General features: G+C 46.5%; 2 long non-coding RNA genes across 2 annotated transcripts in view; one reads left to right on the forward strand and one right to left on the reverse strand.

Annotated features, from left to right (window-relative positions):
* The window catches only part of LOC140641368 (uncharacterized), a 72,803-nt gene that overhangs the window by 36,441 nt on the left and 11,607 nt on the right, over positions 1-24,755 (forward strand). Inside the window, exon 4 of the long non-coding RNA XR_012037899.1 lies at positions 20,647-20,847. This is a non-coding gene — a long non-coding RNA (uncharacterized lncRNA). The remainder of the gene's footprint in view (positions 1-20,646; positions 20,848-24,755) is intronic.
* LOC140641370 (uncharacterized) lies at positions 13,643-24,117 on the reverse strand. Its single transcript, XR_012037901.1, has 3 exons — positions 23,962-24,117; positions 22,542-22,900; positions 13,643-14,210 (listed from the first exon to the last, which is right to left on the reverse strand). It is a non-coding gene; the product is annotated as an uncharacterized lncRNA (long non-coding RNA).

A 24,755-nucleotide genomic window follows, 5' to 3' on the forward strand; every position in this document is an offset into this window, starting at 1 on the left:
ATGAGCACCTACTATGGGCTTGGCATAGAGGAGCATGGACACGGATCAACACAGGTGCTGTCTTTGAGGCACACCTCATGTGAGACGTGCTCTAACTATTCTAATGTATGAAGAGTGAAATCATAACCCATGAGATAACTCACAGCTGCCTCCTCCGGCTGTGGGCTCACACAGCACACATGAGCTGAAGACATCAACAAACAGGAAGTGCTTTAGGGTTCTGTTCTCTAAGCCTGAAAAAACACAGTGTAATTAGCATGCTTTCATCTAAGAACAGGTAATGCAAAGAATAGGCAAAGCAACTTATTTATTGATTTTATTTTTTGAGAGTGAGAGAGAGATAGAGAGGGCACATACATGAGAGTGAGGGCAGGGCAGAGGGAGAGAAAATCTCCAGCAGACTACCAGTTGAGTGCAGAGCCCAATGCAGGCTGGGCTCCATCTCACAACCCTGAGATCATCACCTGAGCCAAAACCCAAGAGTGGGATACTTAACCAACTGAGCTACTCAAACACCTCTAGGCAAAGCACTTTAATGTAACAAGTATGTAATTGAGTGTCACCTGTGAAGGGGAAGGCAGAGAGGAAATACTCATGGTCTGTGACCTTCAGAAAGTCACAGCTCAATTACAAAGGGAAGACAAGTGCTTGTGTTATTCTAAAAAAAAAAAAAAAAAAAAAAAAGAAGAAGAAATAATACTGGCAGCTACCCTGTGGTGAGCACTCAGTATGTACAAGGCACAGGACTCAGTTCTTGTCATGCCCACATATCACACCCACACATTGTCAGTGTGCTTTACCTTTGAGAATACTGAGGCCATGGGAGGTCACCTTCTGTGCCTAGGATGACACAATATAAGGAACCTTTCTGCCCAGCTTATCTTGTCCAGCCTAAGAAGAGAGACATGAAGATTCCCTGGGGTTAGAGTAGGAGAGGACACACTGGATTGGCACTGGATTGGGTTCTCCCCGAAGCAGACCCGGGACAAGGTTGGAGCACAAGTAGTTTATTGGGAGTAGTGCTGGTAGAAGTAATGATGTGAGGCGGAGAAGGGAAGGGAAGGACACCAAGTCAAGGTACATAATCCAGGAGTTCCTTCTGTGGGCAACTGAATGTCAGTTGCACAGGGGCATGCAGTAAGATGATGCATGCCACACCTCAGAGTTATGCTGAGTGGTGAAGAAGCTGGAGATATTTGTCACCATGCCACCACCCATCATTATTTGAGGGCTGTTTCCAGGAGCATTAACTCTCCAGTAGTAAAGAGCTGACATTCTCATGGGCAATCTAGGTGAGTGCATGGCTCTATGCCTGTCTCTGGCTGTGGCCTCCGGAGGCCCAGGGATGAAGGATGATAATGCAAGTCCTCACCCACACATCTACTGGGGTGGCACCATGTTTTCTTGAGCTTGAAGACCCACATCCCTAGCTCCTCTTCAGAATTAGAAGTCTCTGGGCTCCTTCGGGGCAAGTTCAAGCCCAGCAGAGAGAAACTTCTTACCCATAAATGAGTATGAGTACTTTACAAACCTTCTTTCGATGACCAGAATGATGTCCCAGCAATTCAGAGATCAATGATCAGGAGTTGAATTAGTAAGCTGGTGTAGAAGCCCTTGGAGGCAAGTATTCTAAGCCATACTGGATTTCAAGGCAGTGAACCTGGATTTGAGTGTCAGCTTGGTGCTATTAGCCAGGCCAGTCTCTCTAGGTTCTTGCTGACTGGCTAGCCTGCAGCACCTCGTCTCACCCAGTGCAGATCTGGTATGTCCTCTGGGGAACGCAGGGCAAATGACTCGTTGTGGACCCTCTTCTCTGCTCATGAATAGAGCTGCTGCCAGGAGGCCTCCCAGAGCTGGATCCCAGGCACTGCACTGCAGTCTTGTCCAGGGACAGACACAGAGTGGTGGAAAGAGGCATGGGTTTGGGAGCCAGGGGTGGGGACAGAGCCCTGCTCTGCAGTTTACCAGCTGTGTTGCTCAAGACAAAGCATTTTGTCGTGTTGAGCCTCAGTTCCCTCATTTATAGAATGGAGACAAAACTACTCACTTTTCAGGGCTGTTGTGAGAATGAAGTCAGCAAGTGCACACATGCTGGTTTGCACAGTGTGCAGTACATAGCAAGAACTCTGTAAATGTTAGCTACTTGTTATCATCACTTTGCCCCAGTAGGGATTCCCCTCGGTGCGGGCAGGAGGGAGCACTCCAGCGCTTTGTGAGCCGCCTGGAAGAAGTCCTGGTGTCATGGGAGCAGATGCTCTTTGCCTGTCTCCGGCTGTAATTGTCAGGCTTTGTTCTCTTCCACAATTAGACATATCGGGTTCAAAAGAGACATTGTTTCACACTAATGAATAGATTAATAGCCTCCCTCCCCAGATGTAGGGGACTTTATCAGCCTCTTGAGATGTTGATGATGTCTCAGAGAGTTTTAGGGAGCCACTCCTAAATAAATCATTCATCCCTGCCATACCTGAGCCCCACCCTTGGCTGGGGGTGCCTATGGCTGTGGGACATGAACTGCCTGGGGATCAGTCAGGGGCCACATGCAGTGGGTGCCCATGGACTGGCCTCTAATCAGCTGTATGGTGAAAAATGAAGAATCTGACTCTAATAATAGAGGACAGGATAAGGGCTGAAGGATTTGGAGAAAGTTATGTATTTCAAGCCTGGGTTCAAGTTTGCAACCCAGAGATGTGCTTAGCAGGCCTTGCATTAGACCAGAGGGTGCTGGGCAAGCCCAGCTCAGGAGTTGGGAGGCTGGTGGTCCCCAAGGAGCTGGTGGACACTGTGCCCTTGTCTTCCCTCTCTGGGAGACCTGCTTGCCAACATGGTGCCCTTGGCTGAGAGTCACTTGGCTAGGTGTCAGCCTCTAGGCCTGAGCATTCTTCATTCCACTTCCCGCTCTGATGTGTTATGTAGACCACTCAAGTCAATGTGCTATGTGTGAAGAGCTCCTCCTTTGTCTTTCTAAGGAAACCTAACCAATGGTCTGTTTCCTTTATCCCTGAATGCATATTCCTGCTGTCTTGGGTTGGGGGAGGGCAGACCCATCAGCTGGCAGATAATCCCTACTCCTATCTTGGGGGGAAGCCCTGGCCTGTCAGCATTTGATGAGATGTGACACTTTCTCACTTTCCCTGCAGATCAGCAGCCTGGGGAGGAAGCAGGACTTATTTAGGAGAAAGGTATTTCCAAAAAATTAAAAATATCAGAGCCTTTTAACAAACAGAACCAGATTTCAGATTTATTCCTCTGCTTTCACCATAGATTCAATCTATCCTGAAATGAGCGATTTTTTAAAAAATTATCTATCAGATCACACAACAGAAGGCATTAGATTTTTTCCCCCTCTCTCTCTAGAGTTAACATTTTAATTTTAGAGACAGATTTAAAAGAAAAACACTGACACCAAGGTATCTAGCATTTCATGAGAAAATGGTGAGATTTTCAAAATGGGGAAGTTTACCAGGCTGGCCCCCTTCCCCCCACCCCATCCCCCACCTCGCCCCTGGTTTGGCCAATTTGTAGGAACTGACCTTCTCAGAAGGATTGGAAGTCTAAGCAAAGCCAACTACTAGTTTCCAAATTGATTTTCTAACCAAAATTGGAATGGTTCTCAAATGCTCCTGGGATTTGGGGCTATTAATATTGAAGAACAATGAGAAGGAAAAAGTGAGTGTGTAAGAGGTGATTTATGACCAAAAGGAAGTTACGAGCTCAGAAACTTGTATGCAACCCAATCACAGAGCCCTCTGGAGAAGTTCCAGAGAAGAGATGGAGAATGTAAAGGGAGAGCGTTTCCGAGGGATATTAAAGCTTATAAAAGAGGTAATGTGGGCTTTGGGCCCAAAATGAGCCAGCGAGGAGCTGACCATGTTGAACTGCTCACAGCCACAGCAGGTTTTGTGCAGCTGTCATCAGTGCCTGAGACCCCCTCCCACCGCCCCCACCGCCCGCCCGAGTCTTTCTTTGTATTTATTTCTTACCATTAGTTCATCACCAAGCAGGTTAAATGGCAGGAAGAGAGTCTCCCAGCCAGAGTGTTGGGACTTTGACCATTGCTATTCAAACCTGTGGGCTCATCTCAGGTGTCAGGTTCTTAGGTGTCAAGGCTGAGGCTCAGCTGCTAAGCGTTAAGACCAGGCCAGAGTGGAGGTGCACAGGGCAGGACGGTTGGGCAGTCACAGCCTGGCCAGGTGTTCTGGGAATGGACACTTAACCCCAGCCTTTTTTTTACCCCTCCCATAGCTCTTACAAAAGTTATTATTATTTATAGTTTTACTGAGGTAGAATTGATACAAAACAAATTGCACATATTTAAAGTGTACAAATTATACACTTTCCATATATACATATATGCATATAGACATGTACATATACATGCCTTTACATGAAGGACTAAAGGAATCAGCTAATCCATGGGGTACTTTGCCTATGAGCAGGGCATTCTCATGGGGGTGCACACCAATCACATCCTTTGGGGGGATTTGGGACATTTCCTCCAAGAGGAAGAAAGGGTGCTGAGATGGGCTTCTAGCTATCACCACTCCTTGAAGGACAAGAGGTGAGACTGTTTGCAGACAACCCAACTGCCTCAAATAGCCAGGTAAGGGACTTTTTATAAAAATGAACAGTAGGTGAACTAGTGCAGCCACTCTGGAAAACTGTGTGGAGATTCCTCAAAGAGTTAAAAATAGATCTGCACTATGACCCAGCAATTGTACTGCTGGGGATTTACCCCAAATATACAGATGCATTGAAACGCCAGAACACCTGCACCCCGATGTTTATAGCAGCAATGTCCACAATAGCCAAACTGTGGAAGGAGCCTCGGTGTCCATCGAAAGATGAATGGATAAAGAAGATGTGGTCTATGTATACAATGGAATATTACTCAGCCATTAGAAACGACAAATACCCACCATTTGCTTCAACGTGGATGGAACTGGAGAGTATTATGCTGAGTGAAATAAGTCAATCAGAGAAGGACAGTCATTATATGATCTCATTTGGGGAATATAAAAGTTAGTGAAAGGGAATAAAGGGAAAGGAGAGAAAATGAGTGAAAATATCAGTGAGGGTGACAAAACATTAGAGACACCTAACTCTGGGAAACGAACAAGGGGTGGTGGAAAGGGAGGTGGGCGGGGGGTTGGGGTGACTGGGTGATGGGCACTGAGGGGGGCACTTGGCAGGATGAGCACTCGGTGTTATGCTATATGTTGGCAAATTGAACTCTGATAAAATTTTTTTTTTAAATGAACAGTAGGAAATAATCCAAAGGGGGCAAAAATGATACCCTCACACAGTTTTTTATTTTATAGATTTAAAACTATTATACCACCAGGATTTCATCAGGGAGGTATAGCATATCTGGACTGTTATGATTATAACTAATCATCACTAACCAATCTGCTTCTTAGAAGTCATGCTGTGGGGAACCCTGGGTGGCTCAGCGGTTTAGTGCCTGCCTTCCACCCAGGGCCTGATCCTGGAGGCCCAGGATCAAGTCCCACATCGGGCTCCCTGCATGGAGCCTGCTTCTCCCTCTGCCTGTGTCTTTGCCTCCCTCGCTCTGTGTGTCTCTCATGAATAAGTAGATAAAATCTAAAAAAAAAAAAAAGAAGAAGAAGAAGAAGAAAAGAAGAAGAAGAAGTCATGCTGTGGCTAAATGGGAGAGGGAAGAAGGGATTCTCAGCACTGGAGGACTATGGCTGTTTCTAAGACCCGAAGTCCCTCTGGGGAAGCCTCTGCAGGGTCGGCCAGAATGACTTTCCACTGTTAACACTACTTCTGCTTCCAGCATTGATCACAGCCCTCCACTGCCCAGATGATGCCTCCAGATAATGCACATTGCTGCCAACAGAATGTAAATGGAGAAAATACCGTGGGTTTAATCAGCGTTGGCCAAGGAATGGGGGTAGGGCAGGAGTGCAGAAAGGTCTGGGAATGAGGAGAGATCTAGTACATGGAGAAGAGTCAGGCCTCATAAAGGCATTTTATGGTGTGGCTAGGACCAGAATTGTTGGCATCAGATATTTACTAGTCTCCCAGGATCTGCAAGAGCTGAGAAGTGCCTCCACTCCCAGTCTCCTTCTGCCAACTGGCATTCTTGCTGACTTAGCAGTTGCTGAGAAATTTTCCTCTGATCTCCCTTAGAATGTTTCAGTTTTATATTCATAAATGGGATGAGGAAGAAACTTCTAAAAGCAAGGGCTTGGCTCACTGTGGAGGCAGAAGTTCTCTTTGGAGGAAGCATCTGGAAAAGCACACCACCAAATATGTGTTGAAGAGCTGGGTGGTCAGCAGCACCAAGGCGGGGCAAGGCCAGGCATTCAGATGTCTTCCCAGAAATGGGCCTGGTGGGAAGGTCAGCTCCATCATCATCAAAGTGCTCATGACCAGAGACACACACTACCCTGTACTTTCCAGTCCTCTGAACGGTAATACAGGTTAGCACCAAAGGCCCAAGTTCCCTTGGTGATGCCTGCACTTTGTAAGCAGCCCTGACAATTGCCCAAGGAGAGATGCCCTACCAGAAACATTTCTCCTTCCCAACCCGGCTTGGATTTAGGATGTCTTTGTGGGGTTTGAAATGGAAAAGGAGTAATGTCCTCCCTGCAGTATCAGCAGGCCAGGGAGTAACTCAGACTCTCTTGTTTCAGGCTGGTGGAGACTTCCTGCTGAATGCTGGCAATTACCTAATGATTGGAAGAGTCTGGTTAGGTTTTCTTAAACCTCTTCTGCTTTCACTTTAAGGCATTGTTACTTCCTTTATTTTGTCAATAGGTAACATATGCTCATGATACAAATTTCAAAAAAACTAAAAGGGTCTTCTTCCCTCTTAGCCCGGCCCCAACCACTGGGTCCCCTCCCCAGAGTTACTTCCTTTATTTTGTCAATAGGTAACATATGCTCATGATACAAATTTCAAAAAAACTAAAAGGGTCTTCTTCCCTCTTAGCCCGGCCCCAACCACTGGGTCCCCTCCCCATATTGCACATTCTTGCATATGCTTCTAGAAGTATTTTTTGAACAGTTAGGCAGGCATGTAAATGGATAATCTTTCTACCCCTACTCCCATTCCTCCTCCCCCCCGCCCCGGCCCCTAGGTGGTAGCCGTAACAGTTGGTTCTATGGAAATAGACTCTAAGGTAGAGATTGGCAGGCAAGAGCAAACACCTGTGAGGAAGAGTGGGAAGCAGGGTTGACCAGAGGGAGAAATTCTAAGTGCAATGCTATCATAACAGGGGCTCAGCCCCGCAGGGACCTCTGGAGCCAGAATGGCCCTCTGAGTTGTCCCAGTTTGGGGTATGAGGGGGCAGGCCTTTGATCAGTCATTGCAAATAGGCATAATCTTTTGTTAGGCTTCTCTCTTCAGCACTGGGCAATCCCCTGGAGAGGAACTTGGGGTCCCTCCAACACTCCCAGCAGCTGTCAAATCTGGATGGGCCCACCCCAGCGCCCACTTTACCAGCATATTATGCACATTGCTCTTACATGACTTTTTTCTACCTTATAGTAGATTTTGATTGTTTTACATCAGTACATAAATAGCTTCTATACTCCATTTTTTATGGCTGAAGAGTGTCCATTGTGTGGGTATAGCATAATTTAAGTTCTCCTTTGATGGACATTTTAGTGTATTAGCGTTCTTTCAGAAGTACATCCACTTCCGTATGGATTTGTCTTTTCACACATGTGCAAGTATATCCTATAGACAAATTGCATGATCCAAGAATATGCACATTTTATTTTGGAAGATACTATCCAATGCCATCCACTGAGGCTATATCAGTTTACACTCCCATCAGCAATCTATGAGCTTGTCTGTTTCCCCTACTGTTGCCAATACTATGTTATTAAACTATTTTTCCCAGTCTGAAGGGTTGAAAATAGTTTGTCGTGGTAGTTTCAGTTTGCATTTCTCTTTTTATGAATGAGAGTGTCTTTTTGTTAAGTTTAAATGCAATTTGCATCACCTGTTCTGCAAACATTTTAATTACAGCCTTTATTTGATTTTTCCTTAGTTGGCCATTTTCTTATTGATTGGTAGAAACTCTTTCATAGGATGAAAATCAGAACTTTGTGATATAAATTGACAAGTTCACCCTTTAACCTAGGTAGACACAGAAACTGTTGTATATTTATGGACCTTTTGAGAAGGCAGTGAGACCTGCAGTTTCTCTGGAACTTTTCTACCTAGGCTTGGTTTCGTGTGATCTACCTATTTCTCATCTTTCTGTCTCTCAGGTGACTGTCCCGGGAGCTATAACACCCTGAATTTGGGTAGAGCTTCTTGTGGAGCGTACTCTTCATTTTCAGAGGCACTGGAATTGGACAGACCTGGGTTTAAGTCTTCTCTTTGTCATTTAACAACTATGTCATCTTGTTATTAGCTTCTCTGAGGTATAATTCCTTATATGTACGATGGGGGAAATAATAGAGATCTCAGGGCACCTGGGTGACTCAGTTGGTTAAGCATCTGCTTTCAGCTCAGGTCATGATCCCGGGGTCCTAGGATCGAGCCCCACATCTGGCTCCCTGCTCAGAGGGGAGTCTGCTTCTCCCTCCCTCTGCCACTCCTGCTGCTGCTCCCCCTGCTTGTGCTCTCTCTCTCAAAGAAATAAAATCTTAACAAAAATAATAGAGATCTCTGTGGGTTGCTGAGAGGATTAAATGCACTAATGTCTAAACTACTCGATATGTCCCTCTTTTACCCCTCCGCCCTCCCCTCTCCCTGGCACTCTCCCTCTTGCTGCTCCCACTCCAGCCACACTGAGCCTCCTTCACTTCCTTGGAGACCCATGCTCAGGCTAATGCCCACTTACCCTGTAAAGTCTCAGAGTAGTCTCCTCAGAGAAAGAAACAGCCTTCTCTGGCTCTCTTGTATGAGTCTGTTGCTCCTTCCAGGGTCAGCCCTGGCATGCTGTATTACAGCACATTTTAGGCTTCTCCTTTCCTTCCACGAGTGTCTCTCATTAGACCGAGAGTACTGTGAGGGCAGGACCACTGGATCTCTCCCCTGGACTCACGTTTACCCAGGAGGCATGCAGTAAAGGTGTGCTGGAGGACAGATGGATAGTTAGGATAGTTAGATGGACAGCTGAATGGAAGAATGGATGGATAGATGGGTGGATGGGTGAAGTGTGTGGGTGGGTAGGTGGGTGGATAGATGAGCTGCCTGGGGGTCACACGTGATAACTCTGGGAGGGGCTTCATTTATTTCTGAAGGCTCTGACTTAGAAAGAAAATGCTTTCTACAAAGCAGTAGAAACCTGACAAGAACAACTTCTCAGCAGAACCCATGCCATGTTAACTTTTTCTTAAATGTGCTAAGAAAGCATGACTGACTGGCTTGGCTCACCTGGGCTCTCCATACCTGTGAGGCTGAGTCTCAGTGTCCTTATGCTGTCAGTAGCAAGCCCTCAGGGAATTTAGGAAGAAAGCCGACATTAAAGAATCTCACTTACTCTTCAGAAAGTTTACCTGCAGACTGAGTGAAAAGGTGAGCACTTTACCACCTATTTGAAAATCATTAGGTGTGTTTTTCTATAAAAGTCATAATCTATCAAAAGATTAATCCTCAGATTTCATGGTTGCACTTAGAATTGCAATGTTTATACATGGAAAATGCTTCATTCACTGCCAAGTTGAGTAACATGGTGTTCAGATGAGTGAGATTTCTATGAAACTGAGGCTGGGTATTTAAGTCCTCATTTTATCTTTCCACTACGGTTACTTCGAAGCATTTTTGAAATCTTTCTTTTGCAATTTCCTTCAAATCAACTTCGGACAAGTCTTATTTTTTTCTGTTACTGTTTTTACAACAATATGTTCCCTTCCCTGCTTAGCAAATAGAGCATCTCAGACACAAATCACCATTTCACAAAAACTCAGGCTTGTCTTTGTAAATAGGCATTATTTTCCTGAGTTCTTATATTTAGGAATGTTTTCTGGGGCCCCTGCAGTAAGCAAGGCTGTTTGGCTCTGCAGGAAGTGGCCTCTAACTGCCATGCCCGCTACCAAAAGTTCTTCTCCACTTTGTTACCTTTCCCTTCTTGTGTCTGCCATTGTCCTGAGTGCGTCTCTTGTGGTGCAGGGGCTTCCTGAGAGCTACTCACTTCTCTGTGGCTTTTTGATACAGCCTTTGTGGGCATAGCTGAGAGGTTGACCTTACCGGGGGCCTGGTCTCTAGATCATTAGAGACGTCCCTACAGGAGATTATGCCTGAGCAACCAGTGTTCTAGCGATTAGTTAGGGTTGCAGGGATGTCTGTGAAGGTACCTATCATGGAACAGTATGTTGCAACTTGAAAAAAAAAAAAAAAACCTACACCCCAAAAATAAATACCAATGGAAAGAAATTGCTCAAGAACTGATTCCATGAGGGAAGGTGGAGATTGTTATCCAGGGAATATTGATTCTGACATTCAGATTTATTGTAAACGTGCCAAAAGCAAAGGCTGAAGTACCAGCACTCTGCATGAGGAGCAAACACTCGTCCCCTGCAACAGGACTCGTGAAAGTTGTCTGCCTCTGTGGGCCGTGTGAGTTCACTGAGAAGCAATGGTCTCTGTCACTTGTGTAGCAAAACGAGCAGTAAGTGGTACTGTGAATGGATATGCTCACCACCTGCCACCCCTACCTCAGCCTGGCTGAGCCCTCAGTGGGGGTGGACGTCAACAGGAGTCAAATTGGCCAATATTAACCCAGTCCCGCTCTATTTCGGGTCCTCTTAAACAACAAAGTTTGAAGACGTAGCCGCTGTCCTCAGGGAGTCTATGTCTTCTTGGGGACTTGGGACTGTGGATTGGGGAAGGAGCGAGGAGCCACTGGAGAAAGAGCCCTGGTTCGGGCCAACCAGGCATTTGGTTCAAACTAGGGTGACTTAGTTTGCCTGGGACTGAGGGGTTTTCCAGGATGAGAGACGTTAGTGATAAATCCAGGTAAGACCTGGACAAACCAGGATGACTTGCTCACCCAAAAGTTGCTAAATCTCCTTGGTGCCTCAGTGTTCTTACCTACAAAATGGAGGCAGTAATATCAAACCCTTAAAGTTGATGTAAGAGAGGGCAAAAGGTGATTAGATTTGTAAAGCATGTGGCATGTGGGATCTTCAGTGTATGAATGCCGTAAGACATCATAAAGGGTCAAGATTCACATGGAGCTGTGGAACCATTCAGGAAAGGACGCAGCCAGCATGAGCCAAAGTGAACTGGGGAATACTCTGTGGAGGGAATTTGCTCCAGAGAGCTTTGCTTTAAAGAGCAGTGACACTTGGTCCCAAATTATGCAAGGAGATTTGATTGTCTTGGAATAAAATGAGTGGCTCTAGAAATAACTTCTTCCTGCTTCAAGCCACTTAAGTTCTGCAGGATTTAGCTACTGCTCTGCTGTGATTCTCAGTTGCCTCTATCCCCCACCCCAACCTGTCCACTCTTTTCCTTGGGATTTGCTTCTGCTGTGCCATAGGCCGAGTCCCCCTTCTCTAAAACACCTGCTCATTAATTGGCCACCCGCCCCCTCCCCATGAGAGGTGTCTAGTGAGCCAGGATTAGGGAAACTTAAGCTCAGAGAGGTTAAGTGACTTGCCAAGAATCACCCAGCAGATCAATTTTGAATCCAGAAACAGGAACCAGATGTCTGCACCTTACTCTGTGCTTACTTTGGAAGGTGGAGTGTGGGGCCCGGGAGGCCCCAATAGAAAGACGGATCTCCTCTGGGAGAGACCAGGAGACCAAGAATTCCAAAGCTGTCCTGTAATTTATAGCCAGGAGTTTCCCCTAAATGTGTTAGGGGAAGGCATTTTTATAAAAAATTAGCTTTGAAGATACCCCCTGAGTTGGGAAGTTTGCATATGAAGGAAATTTCTGACTGTCGTTAGGAAAAGATGCCACAATGAGTGAATTTAATGAATTAAAGATTTGGCACAAGCTGTATCAAGTATCAAGTAATGAGCTTTCCGTTTCCAGTCACACATTCAGTATTTCTCAGTTCAGCCAAAATTGGCAAGAGTCAAGCTGGTTATTACAGCAAAACCTGGAAAAGGCAATTAAGCACTCCCAGGGTTAAAAGGTTAACTCCAGTGGAAACACGAATCATAAATTTTACTCACAGATATGCCTGTTACTCGGAGCCCTGTATGTGGGGAAGGTTCCTCACCCAGGGCCAGGCCATCAAAGGCCAGGATGGCAGCTGGTGCTGGCCTATCCTGGGAAACCGTGGTCTGGTACTCTGTCCCATGGCAGGCAGAGCTAGTGGGTGGTGGGAGCAAGCTAGGGATTCCAGGGAGGCTCCATGGTTCTCCAGTTGCTTCCCTGGAAGTGGAAGGCACTGTTCAAGGCATCTGGCATGTGCTCCTTGGACATTTAGGAATAGGCTAAATGAGCAACCATCCTGGACACTGATGGGCAACCTGGGATGCAGGGCTTGGGTCAGCTCTAAAACTAGAAAAAGCCCAGGTAAACTTGGTGACCAGTGTGGTCACCCTATAAAGGATCCTGATATTTTGGGGAGTCCTTATTTCCTGTCTAGCAATTTCTGCAGAATGTTTAAAACCAAAGGTGTTGGATGTGGCCTTGGTGCTTCCATGTCTAGAGCTGTTCTACTGCCTAGGGGAGCATGAGGATTGGGTGAAAGTAGGTAGCTGAGTGCCAGGCAGTGGGCAGGAGCCCAGACAGGGTCCCTGTCTGGAAGTGCCACCCATTTATCATCTGCCCCTTGTTCTATGTGGGGGCTTTAGGGGGCTCTTCCACTTTATTTGCAGCAGCCCAGAGAGCTCAGAGAAGTCCTGAGTCCTACCCAAGGGGGCTACGAGGATTATGTTGTTCAAGCTCAAATATCTTCAGAAAAGAGACGGACAATAGCTCATATTAGTTCTTTATCTGAAAGTGGGCCCCATTTCAAGAGCCAGCTAGGAGGGCCAAATGTGCTGCCCTGAGAATGGCTTTATCTTGTTTGCTGATTAAACCTGTTTTGAATAATCATTCATGCAGGTGAAGAAATAGATAATCTGGGATGGTTTTGTTGAGGCTTTTTAGTGTTACAGAATTCTACCTCACTTGATCCTTTCAGAGGGTTATTTGCTATTAAAAAGTGCCCCAGAGGAGGAGCCATGGGCAAAGAACAACTGCCACCACCCCTGAGAGCTGAGACGAGCTGGCCCTGTCTACGTGTGTGCATTTCTTTGGAAAAAGTTACATAGCTGAGTATCTCACTCCCAATTTATATGCACTGCAGTCATCTGTGGAGATGCTGTCTTTGCTAATAATCTAGCAATTAAAATGGAATGTGACTGTTCGTTAAGCCTGCCACTCAACTAGAGATGTATATTTGTTTTCAAGTGGAGCTGGGTTTGATCAGCCTGTCTCCAGCTGAAGCTGAGTACTGAAGATTTGGAGTAGAAAGTGCCTCTATACCTTTGAATTTATTATTTTTTTAATGGACCTTATTAGCCACTAAGATCGAATCAAAAGCTCAAACTGAGTAATTAATCTCAAAGTTCAAAAGTGTTTGTCTTTGCAGTGTGTTTTCAACATGGTTTTCCTCATTCGATTTGTGAGCAGACTTTTAATAACTTGTTGAGACTTTATTAATGTTAAACTTTCTTTACATTTTATTTAATTAAAACTCCTACCACTTAGCTTGGTCTATTAGCAGGGATCTGAAGCTGCTTAGTCTTCTGTGGAGGATCCCTGCCCAAGAAAGTTCTGGGTTAGAAACCTGCTTTAGTGCCCATATGATTAGGGAATTTTGAGTTGAGGAAAGGACTGGGTCAGGCCTGGGTAGTGCTGGGGAGTTCTCTTTGGTATGGCCTGCACTGGGAGCCCCACAGGGACCTGAGCAGTTTGGAATTTGGGAACTGGTTCTGCCAAGCCACACAGCAGCCTTCCAGGTGGGCAGCTACACAGAGGAAGATAGAGTTGGATGCCAATTCTCCAGCTGATGTCTCCAGACTTGTCAGCCTGTGACAGGATTGACAAATAAAGGCACATATGCCTACAGTCTTCTCCCACGATCAGGGCAGACATCACTAATCTATCACTTCATTCTTTCCTCATGAACCAATGCATGATATGAAGTCTTGTTAACACCTTTCTCAAAGCAGCCACTGCCAGTTGAATAGAGTGGAGATTCAGACGAAGCACAGCCGCCACCATCCTCATTTCAGGGCCTGCTGTCCAAGCACCTGCCATATGAGGCAGGCCAGGTCTGAGAGGAGAGGAAAGGAAGAAGGGCTGTTACAGTACAGTGCCATTCACAGCCTGAATAAGAACCCTATGATCCCCTTTCCTGCACCCTGGGTCCTGCTCTGACTTGCAGTGTGTGGAGTGCATATGAGAAGACGACCTTCCCAGGTCCAGAGAAGCCTGCTGGACCTTCTGTCCTGCAGCCTTCCAGGTCCAGAAGGATGGAATATTCTGGAGAAAGAGCCATTTCCTTATCAAATGCTTTTAGAGGACATGCTTGAAAGGCAATGAGGAGAGCGTGGGTGGTGAACTCCAGGTCACTGCTCACCTTTGCAGCCCTAGTAGGGGTCTGTTCACACACAGGAAACCAGGCAGCCACGACAGTGGGCAGGACCACAGCAGGCCTGTATGGAGACAGGGACAGACTGTGAAGGAGGCTCTTGGCTCCTGGATGAAATGCGCCGGTCCCCTGGGTGGCCTGGTGTGCTGCATTTACTATTTTTATTGAGCCACCGGCTGCACGGATGTGTCCCGCCCACACAGGCTTCCCGAGGCCCAGCCCTGGCCATGGGCTCCATGGAGAGAGAGCTGCAGACGGTCAAACACTCTGAGCAGTCTGCACTTTGAGGAATATAAAGATGAAGCCAGTCTCCCTCTAAGCATGACACTGCTTAGATATTTAGGGATGGAAACTCTTCTGGGAAATGGCTGAATTCTAAAATCAGAATTCTATCAGCTCCCATCTGCCTGCTTTGACGTTCACTCTCCAGAAGTTCACTGTCTGCCTGGCAGCCAGAATGAGCTGACCTCTCAAGCCCCATCACCTCTTGCTCTCCTCATGCCCTTCAGCTTCTCCAGCTTCTCCATTCGCAATTTCCTGCTCCTCCAAAGCACAGGCCTGCCTGGGCCCTGGAGCAGTTGTGCTAGCTGGTCCCTCTGCCTGGACCACTCTTTTCCAGTTCTTGCTGGCTGCTTCCTATTACCTGTGGATCAACTCAGTGGTTCCTTCCACAGTGGGGCCTTCTCTGAGCACCCAATCCAAAGCTGTCACCTTTCTCTTCAGGAGTCATTCTCTTCACAGAGTTCATCACTCTCAGAAATTGTCCTGTTTACTGTTTTTTCTTGCTTCTTGTCAGTCTCCCCTTATGAGAATATAAGATCTCTGAGAGTAAGACCTAGCACCCAGCACAGACTATGTGCTCAGTAAGTGTTTGACAATGAACTTAACTTGCTAAGTCTCCTAGGACTATAGGATTGTTTTTTTTTTTTTTTCCTTTGTTTTTACAGCTGGCTTTTGCAGGATGGTGAGCTAGGATGGAAGCAGCCCAACCCTCCTGGGGCTGGTATGCCAAAACGATGCACACATAGGCCTGGGCGACCCCTTTCCCTTCAGCCTCTGCTCACTGACAAAGAGCTGCCTTCCACCCACAGGGGCCTCTCTCTGGCTGGCCTCCTACCTCAGGGCAGCTGTACAGGCACCTTCCTCCTGCCTCCTGTCCTGGAGGCAGCTGTTTTCCTCTTGGAGCCTGGTTTAGGACAGACACTCTTGGGAGTCTCCTCTGATGCTGGCCACATGTTTTTGTTCCTGCCACAACCTTCCCAGGACATAGGCTTTTGGGCTCAGAAGTAGATAAATTCCCAGCAGCAATGGGATGTGAGGGAGGTTGATTTTTGTTGTTTGGAAAGAGAGAAAACACTAAAGTCTCACCAAGAGCAGGATCTCTGCCTCTTCCTAGCCCGAACAGCCTATCATAACCCAAGAAGAAACATTTTCGTTTTCTAGCCTGCCTTGACAAAGCAAGTCCAGGGAAGAGATGTGTGGATCAGAGTCCCAGGGCATGCTTCAAATATGATCTCTCTGAGCCTCAGTTTCTTCACCAGAAAAGGCAATAACATCTATACCCATGGGCAGTTTTGAAGAGTAGAACGCAAGCCATGCATGGAAAGTGCCCAGCATGAGCTCAATGAGGAGATACCCAGGAATGCCAGGAAGTATTCAGGGACCACAGAACAGCAAGACCACTAGGTAGGGACCAGACTGACTTGGCTCAGAGGGGATGAGCCAAAGTGGGGTGAAGCAGAGGATGCGGTGGGGCCAGGAGTCATGCCAAACTTCGTGGTACTTGAGAGGAGGTAGAGGAGCTCTGAGTGAGAAGGATCTGAGTTTCACCCTTTTTGGATCCTTTGTGCCAAATTCTGTACCAGGCATACAGTAAGTGTGAATGAGGAGAGAGATTTGTTTGGCCGTGAATTCCAGGACACTGATGCTCAGTGAAGAATGAGTAAGTGAATAAATGAATGAGTGAATCAAGAGTTGTGGTCTCCCTGGCCCCTGTCCTGTCCCCACCCTGCCCATCCACCTGCATGCAAATTCAAATATGTGCCAAGGAACTAAGGGAGGTTCTGGAGTAGCACCAGGAGCAGATTTTTACACAGGAAGAGGCTGGTCTGGGAGGCTCTGTTCCCAGTGCAATACCCCGTAGGGCTGTGGCTCCCTGCACACCTGTGGGAGGTCTCTGGGTATGCTCAGGGCTAGCCTGGGCCTTCAATGCTGGAGATCAGCTGCAGCCAACCCTTCTCACCCCCTGCCATTCATTGTGCTTGGAGATGGGAAGCCTGTCCCAGTTCATGGTGACCTCCCCTCTGAACCAGTGCCAGGGAAACAAAGGTGCCCTGAAAGGGCAGGGAGATGGGGCTGGGTGGGACGCATGACCTGGTGATGAGGCACCAATTAGAGTCTCATATCTTAGAGTTTACCTCAAGGAGAAAAGAAAGATAATAGAAGGATAATTGGAAGCTTTATTTATTTATTTATTGAAAGGAAAAAGAAGTAGAATGCCTAAGTATGTAAAAAGTGCTATTTAAATTTCTTGTCTGTAGCGTATACTCAAACCTATAATTATGGCTTTGAAAAAAAAAGGGTAATTATGAAAATTTCTAGGCTCATTAAAAACACACAATTGACATTCAAAATTATTTGAGTTAGAAATGATGCTGGAATGAATCTCTTGTAAGAGAATCAGAGGCAAAGAACTTTGTTTTTTAAAAACTCCAAGTTCTGGATTAACCTACAGTGTCACAGGCCACCTCACGTGATGCTTCCCTCCCAGTGAAGGAAATGATGCAGACATTGCCCCCTCTGGAGGACCAGCTCGAGTTGGCCTCCAAGATTTAGGCTTGTTGGTCTTGGTGGGTGGTGATTTTCAGGGGCTCCCCATAAACAGTGCACCAAGAGACCTGCAGTCTCTGTTTTGTCCTGCGCCGGCCCGCTCAGGCAACCAAGGAGCAATCAGAAACCACTGATCCATTAATTTCCTTGGGATAGGATATGACTCTAGAGTCAGACTGCCCAGACTCAAATCCCTATGCCATCACTCATGAGCTGTGTGACTTTGGCACATCTCTTCCTTTCTCTGGAGAAGTTGGACCAGTGGAGTGTGGGCAGCTGGAAAGCTTCCCTTGCCAGAGCCTGGACCTACTCTTCTGTGAGTCCTAGCAGTCCTATTCATCTTTGAAAGTACAGAGAAAGAGAGCAAAGCAATGTAACACAGTTTATATTAGTTTTAGCCAGTTCATATTAACCAGTGCAATGATAAGAAGAGCCAGGCCCAACATAATAAGAGGGTAGACAAGATGTATGATGGGTTGCTGGCAGAGCCAGCAAGGCACTTAGTTTGTGGCAGGGTCTCCAGGACAAACAGAACACCCCAGTGGCCTTCTCCCAGGGCCCAAGAGAGGGACATCCTTAGTGTATCCTTGAGATAAGAACACATCTCACAGGCCCTAGCTGCCAGGTGAGCTTATAGATCAGGCTTTCAAAGGCTGGCTGCAAGGTTGCTAAGATCACAACCTTTGCCTCTCCTCCTTGCCACATCTCCTCATGCCTCTCACCCTGGTTCCCGTATCACTAGACCTCTAGACCTACTGTCTTAACTGTCCAGGCTGTCCCTGGGCCAGGTGGAAGGCTCTGATGTCTGCTGCAAGCAGGCCTTTCCACCTTTAGGATGGGCTGCATCCAGCCACAAGGAGCTGCCTAAAGTCATGTCATCTTCCAACTTGTCAGTGCAAGGATGCCTCTGATGGTTGGCTGGGCCTCCATGGGGCAGGGCTCACCTGCATCCTGAGTGTCATCTCCTGGTGATCATCCTAGGGCCATCCTCTGGGACCTGCTATGGTTCCCAGGGCCATTTTAAGGTCATGCTATGGTTGTCTGAGTTAGTAATTGGAAGTAATTGGGGAAGTCAACATAGCTTTTTCTTTGGCTGGTAGTTCTTATACCAACCATTTGTGGCCTGTGGTCAGTCAGCCATGACACTAACAAAGGCCCTTTCTTTGAACTGATATTACCTCTTCAGCCTGAGGCTTAGGTAAAGTCTGATCTTTTCAAAAATCTCAGTGTTTCCTTAGTATTTATGGCTCTAATAAACTACTATAATTTTAAAAAATCATAATTTGAGTTGGATCATAATCTAAATGTAAAACCTAGAATCAAAAAGCTTCCAGAAAAAAAACATAGGATTTCTTCACAGCTTTGGGGTAAGCAAAAATTTCTTAGACGGGATACAAAAAGCATAAACCATGAATAGAAAGAATAATGAATTGCTTGTCAAATGTGATAAAAAAAAAAAAAAAGATGCTTTTTATCCTCTGAAGACTCCATTAAGAAAATGACTGGGCAAGCCACAGAAGGAAAGTATATGAAATGCATATATCTGATGAAGGAACTGTATTCAGAATATATAAATAACTTCAACAGAACAAAACAAAATGACAAGCCAACTTAAAAAATGAGAATGGAGATTGCCCAAAAGAAGATACACGTATGGCCAATAAACACATGAAAAGTTGCTCAACGTCATTAGTCTTCAGGGAAATGCAAATTAAAACCACAGTGAGGTATGCTTTCTTGTCCAATAGTGTGGCTGAAGTGAAAAGGACGCCTAATAGCAGGTGCTGGTGAGGATACTGAACACCTGGACCTCTCATACATTCCTGATGAGAAGGCAAAGCATCACGAGCATTTGGAAATGGGTTAGCAGTTTCTTACAAATGTGTATATTCTGTGACCCAGTGATTCCATTCACGATTATTTACCCAAGAGAAATGAAAGCATATGTTCACACAGAGATTTGTACAAGAGTGTCTACAACAGACTTATTTATAATAGCTCCATACTCTAAAACAAACCAAATGTTCATCAACAGGAGAATAGGCCTTTTTCTTTTAAAGTGATATACAATTGAATACTATGCACCAACAAAAAAATAAACTGCAAATACCTGCAACACCATGGATGAACCTAAAAAACATTATACTGAGCAAAAAAGAAAGCCAGACAGAAGAATGGGACCGGGGAATATATTTATGAGGCCATTTGTGTGAAGTTCTAGAATGAGCAAGCTCATCTATGATCAGGGAAATCAGAAATGGTTGCCTCTGGAAGCAGGGAGGCAGAGATTGACCAGAAAGGCCTGTGAGGGAACTGGGGTGCTTGGAAATGTTGAAATATCTATGTCTTGAGATGATGATTACACAGGTGCATACAGGTGCCAAAACTCTTCAGATGGGACATTTAAGTTTTTTTTTTTAAAGACTCACGCATTTTTTTTAAAGACTTTATTTATTTATTCATGAGAGACACAGAGAGAGAGAGGCAGAGACACAGGCAAAGGGAGAAACAGGCTCCGTGCAGGAAGCCCGATGTGGGACTCGATCCAGGGTCTCCAGGATCACACCCCAGGCTGAAGGCGGCACTAAACCGCGGGGCCATCGGGGCTGCCCTGGACATTTAAGTTCTATGCATTGTTTCATATAATATTTCATATGTTTTATGCTTTAATTAGAAAAATAATATCAACATCCAGCATTTACTGAACACACTCTGTGCAGCTCTGTGACCAACCACCTATCAGTGGCCTCAGCAATACTCACAACCACCCTCTTGGAGGGGTAGGACCCATCATGACCACTTTTTAATCTGAGGGGTTGTGGGGCCCTTTAAGGGGGCGGGGGAGACAGGACCTAAATTCTGCAGCTCGAGGCCTTACGCACTCTAATTGTATCTCTGGTTCTTATCTTGTTATTTCCATTTCCCATTAGCATTTATCAGGTGGCCTTGCAGGTACTTAGCAAAATGGTATTGGACTGGCAGTGGGAATTCCAGGCATTGTCCACTATTAGATGAGTGTGTGCTGTACATCAGGCAGGCACTGTGCTGGGGCTAAGGAGAAGCAGTGAACAAGAGGGGTGCTACCCCAAGAACCCATAATCCGAAGAGGTCCTTGCAGGCAGACATCTGGTCTCTCTGGTGTTTGCTGCCCCTGTGTTGCTCCCTGGTGGTCTCTAAGCCTTCTTGGGTTTCATTTTCTGATGTCTTCCAAGGCTCCAGCCTGGTTCCAGAGGGGGTATGGCTTAGGAGTGTATACTTTGATGGTGAGGGTGCCCTTTTATCTCCACAGGTGCTGGTTCCAGAAGCAAGTCAAGGCACAGGCCCCTTGTCAAGGAGAGAATTCTGAAGTCCCCCTGGGCTCTGAGTGCACATCTGGACCTCTGCATGCACTTCCCATCTCCCAGGCTCTGTAGGATGCTCCTGCCAGCAGCAACACAGTGGATGCTGCTTGTGCATGTGCTGAGACCCAGGGGCCAGCTTCTAAAGACAGGTTTGGTGCAGGTTGAGACATCATGGCCCCCCATAAATCACAGGGCCTTAAGGAGTTTGCTTTCCTGCATTTGAATCATAAGATGCAGCTCTTTTGGGCCCTGTCCCACCTGCAGATCTAGTGATGGGCATCCTCCCTATCATCTGAACAGTCTCTTAGAGACCTTCAGGGCTCCATATTCCCAGCCCCCAGCCCTAGCCCCAACCCCAGCTGCAGTATGCAGAGTCATGCCCACCTACCTCTGAGTTTGGGCCACTGGGCATCTCATTAAGATACAAGTAACAGACCCTTGTTGCCTGCCCTGGCCCACTCAGCCTAGGCTGTGCATCATTTTGCTTTCCCTGTACATCTCTGGTTCCTGGCAAAGACCTCAGTGGCATGGCTGAGGATAGCTTTGGCTGAGATTCAATACCTTCGTATCTTAGAAGACTTCTTCCTAATAATTGCCTTTGCCCTGTTCTTACCTGCCTTAGGATCAGAGTAAGCCAGACTGTCTGATAGGGGCATTGGATGACCTGCTAGGAGCAGTATTTTGAGGGGCATTGGTCCCTATCACCACCACCACCACACATACATACATCTTGAGCACTCACTTGCATATTACAAAGCTCTTTACTATGCATTTTGCCATTCAATCCTCATGTCACACTATAAGAGATACCTGCAAGAGACTGTTATTCTCACATTTAGAGGAGGAAACAGATTCCAAAACTTTTGATGGCTTGACCCATGTCTCATGATGATGTCTAAGTTGACAGACAGTGGGACAGATAGGCAGCCCTGAGTCCATGTTCCCTGAGCAGAGCCTCATATGGTTCAGATCTGGGCATCCCTCATGCTATTTTTTACTGTGGCCAGATAGGCTATAGGGAGTGTTTCCTCAGATGCTCTGAGGAAAAGGCCTAACGAGATCAAGACAGAAGTTGGGTATTGCCAACTCATCCTCCCACCCAGAAACCAGGGGGATTGGTTTCTTTCAAAAAACTCATCTGACCCTGTTACTTTGCTGCTTAAAGCTCCATTGTGTACTGGGCACTGGGCTCCATGCTTTATGTATTTATCTCTTTGATCTTCACAACAGGCCTATGAGATGATTAGATGAGAAGAATGAGTCTGGAGGTGCCACAATTACTGACTTGCTTCGATTGCTGGTTGGAATTTAATGCTAGATCTGGCTTCAGAGCCTGTGTGCTGAGCCACAGGCTTCCGGCTTTAAAATTTTTTTCTCTCTAGCCCATCTATAGTGGGTCAGTATCCGCCCCCCCCCCCGCCAAGAGATATGCCCCAATCCTAACCCATGGTTGCTGTGAATGTGATCTTATTTGGAAATAGGGTCTTTGTAGAGGCAACCAAGGTAAGATGAGTCAAACTGGGTAGCTTGGGCCCTAAATCCCATGACTAAATCTTCATAAAAAGGCATGTGAAGACACAGAGACATGCAGGGAGAACACCATGTGATGATGGAGACAGAGATTGGAGTGATTTGTCTATAACCCAAGGAATGCCAAGGGTTGCTGGCAACCACCAGTAGCTAGGAAGACACAAGAAAGGATTCTTTCCCTAGAATCTTTGGAGGGAGTGTGGCCCTGCCAATACCTTGATTTTGAACTTCTAGCCTCCTGAACTGAGAGAAAACAAATTTTTTTTGTCTTAAGCCACCCAATTATGCAGCCCTAGGAAAACAAGATACTTACTATCTTACTCTTGCAATGGGGAGAGTCTGGACCACTCTGGGTGCTGTATTCTCCTTCTGGAAATTTCCAGTGCCCGTTCACATATGAAAGGTTCTGAGAAGTCCCAAACCCAGGAAATGTATTCAACATTTCTTAATCAAGTATTTCCCAAATGACCTCGGGATCACTTTCTCATAAAACACCTTTTGGCATGGTGTGAAGCCAAGGCTCCAAGGAGCACACTTGGAGAAATGCTGTTAATCACCAAACAGGCATCCTCGCTGGATAACCCAGGACTGGAAACAGCCACATGCATGGCCCTTTTCAGGAAATCGCCTTCTCGGGTGAACTACCTGAGGATTTCCATCCTCCTCTCAGCACTGGGGAGAGAAAAAAGACATCAAGAAACTAATTATTGTAGAAAGGGCTATGAAAATGCCATTCACAGCAGTAAGCAAGATGGCAATATTTAATATCAGACAGGGACCCACAGGCAAAAAATAACAGAGGCAGATGTGCAGGCTTGTGCTGTTTCATCTGAAGTGTGATAAGACACCAAGTCTGAAATCTGGAGCAGCTCTGTGGGAACCATACATGAGCTTTTGCAGAAGAATTTCCCCAAAGGCAAACCTAGAAACTTCAATCACTACTCAGGGATGCTTTGGCATGCCTCTGCCTCTGAGCCAAGAATGTTTCAGAGATAACCACACAAGGCAGCCCAGCCACCCCCTCCCCTGTGGTTCCCAAATGGTGAGGAGCAGCAGTTTCTCACCCTCTGCAGCTGCAGATACCAAGGCTGGGGGACAGATGAGCCACACACTTGCTTACTCTGTGAGAAGCTGTTTCCACCCCCAGGCCCACTGTGTTTTAACAAGGTGAGCATTTTTAAAGCAGGGTCAGGTAATGTACCTGACATTCTGCTGCCCACAGTCTTTCACACCACCCATCCCTGCCTGGCTAATTTCTCAGAAGAAAAGTCCCTTCCTCCAGAAAGCCATCCCTGACTCTCCGGCCACCTGTGTCCCCTTGCTTCACTCTCCCTAAGCACCCTGGATGTCCTGCTTTGAGGCACTGACACCACACTATGACACACTCAGTTTCTGTCTCTGCCAGACCGTAGGGCTCTATGTGGACAGAATGGTCACATTCACCACTGTGTCCCCAGCACCTGGCCCACTGTCTGGCCCAAGTGGGTGCCCAGAACCTAGCTGAATGACCGTCTCTGCTTTTCCTGTGTGCCTCCTCAATCCCCACTGCCAAGGCCATGAGCATCCTTTCTCCATGTGCCACCTCTCTAGACTAGGCAGGAAATGGCTGCACCATCACCAGTGCCTGAGAGCGCCCATCTGGTGATCAGCATGGAATGCCAGACTCAGCATTTTGGCAGTTATGGCAGGCTCGCGCTCCTGGCAAGATTCCCATCCTGAAATGTGGCAAATACCTGTATCAGTTTGTAGCGTTCAGTTAATGTTACAGTTGTCCTGTCCAAAAGGACGTGGCTCAAAGTCCTGAAGAAGGCAGTGGTCCCAGTGGTGGGCTTGTTTATGGCTTTGGGCTGGGGAGGTTCAGGAGGGAGAGCAGCCTCTGCTGAAGAGACAGTGGTCCAGCAGTGGGTGGGTGGGGGTGGGGATCGCTGCGCTGAGGGGGCAGGGGATTGCTGCAGAACTCATCCTCTGAATGTGTATGTTGGTGGCAAATCAGGTGGGAGAGAAATGTTGTTTCCCACTCAGCTTCACAGTGACATCAGAGCCCCAGCTCCAAGCCTGCCCTTAATTAGAGCTGGTGGGTTCTGAGTTAGCTATTTAGAGAACAGACAACTTCTTTTTTTTTTTTTAAGATTTTATTTATTTATTTATTTGGCAGAGAGCAAGTACAAGCAGGGGGAGCAGCAGAGGGAGAGGGAGAAGAGGGGCTCAATGTGGGGCTCAATCCCAGGACCCCAGGATCATGACCTGAGTGGAAGGCAGACACCTAACTGACTGAGCTACCCAGGCATCCTGAGGACAGGCAACTTCTAACTCATCTTCCTTCAGGCTTCAGGCTTTCCAAAGATCCTTATGCAAGAGCAACACAGATTCTTTTGTCAAATATTGAGTAGGATGTGGGCAATATCTTCATTTTAAAAAGAGAAAACAGACCCAGAGATGTGTAGTTATTTGGCTAACTTGAGACTCAGGACTTCTGGTTTCAGGTCAGTACTATTTGGTCATTTACTTTAAGGGACACATATAAGGG

This window comes from Canis lupus, chromosome 10, assembly GCF_048164855.1.
Source record: "Canis lupus baileyi chromosome 10, mCanLup2.hap1, whole genome shotgun sequence".
Classification (NCBI taxonomy): Eukaryota; Metazoa; Chordata; class Mammalia; order Carnivora; family Canidae; genus Canis; species Canis lupus.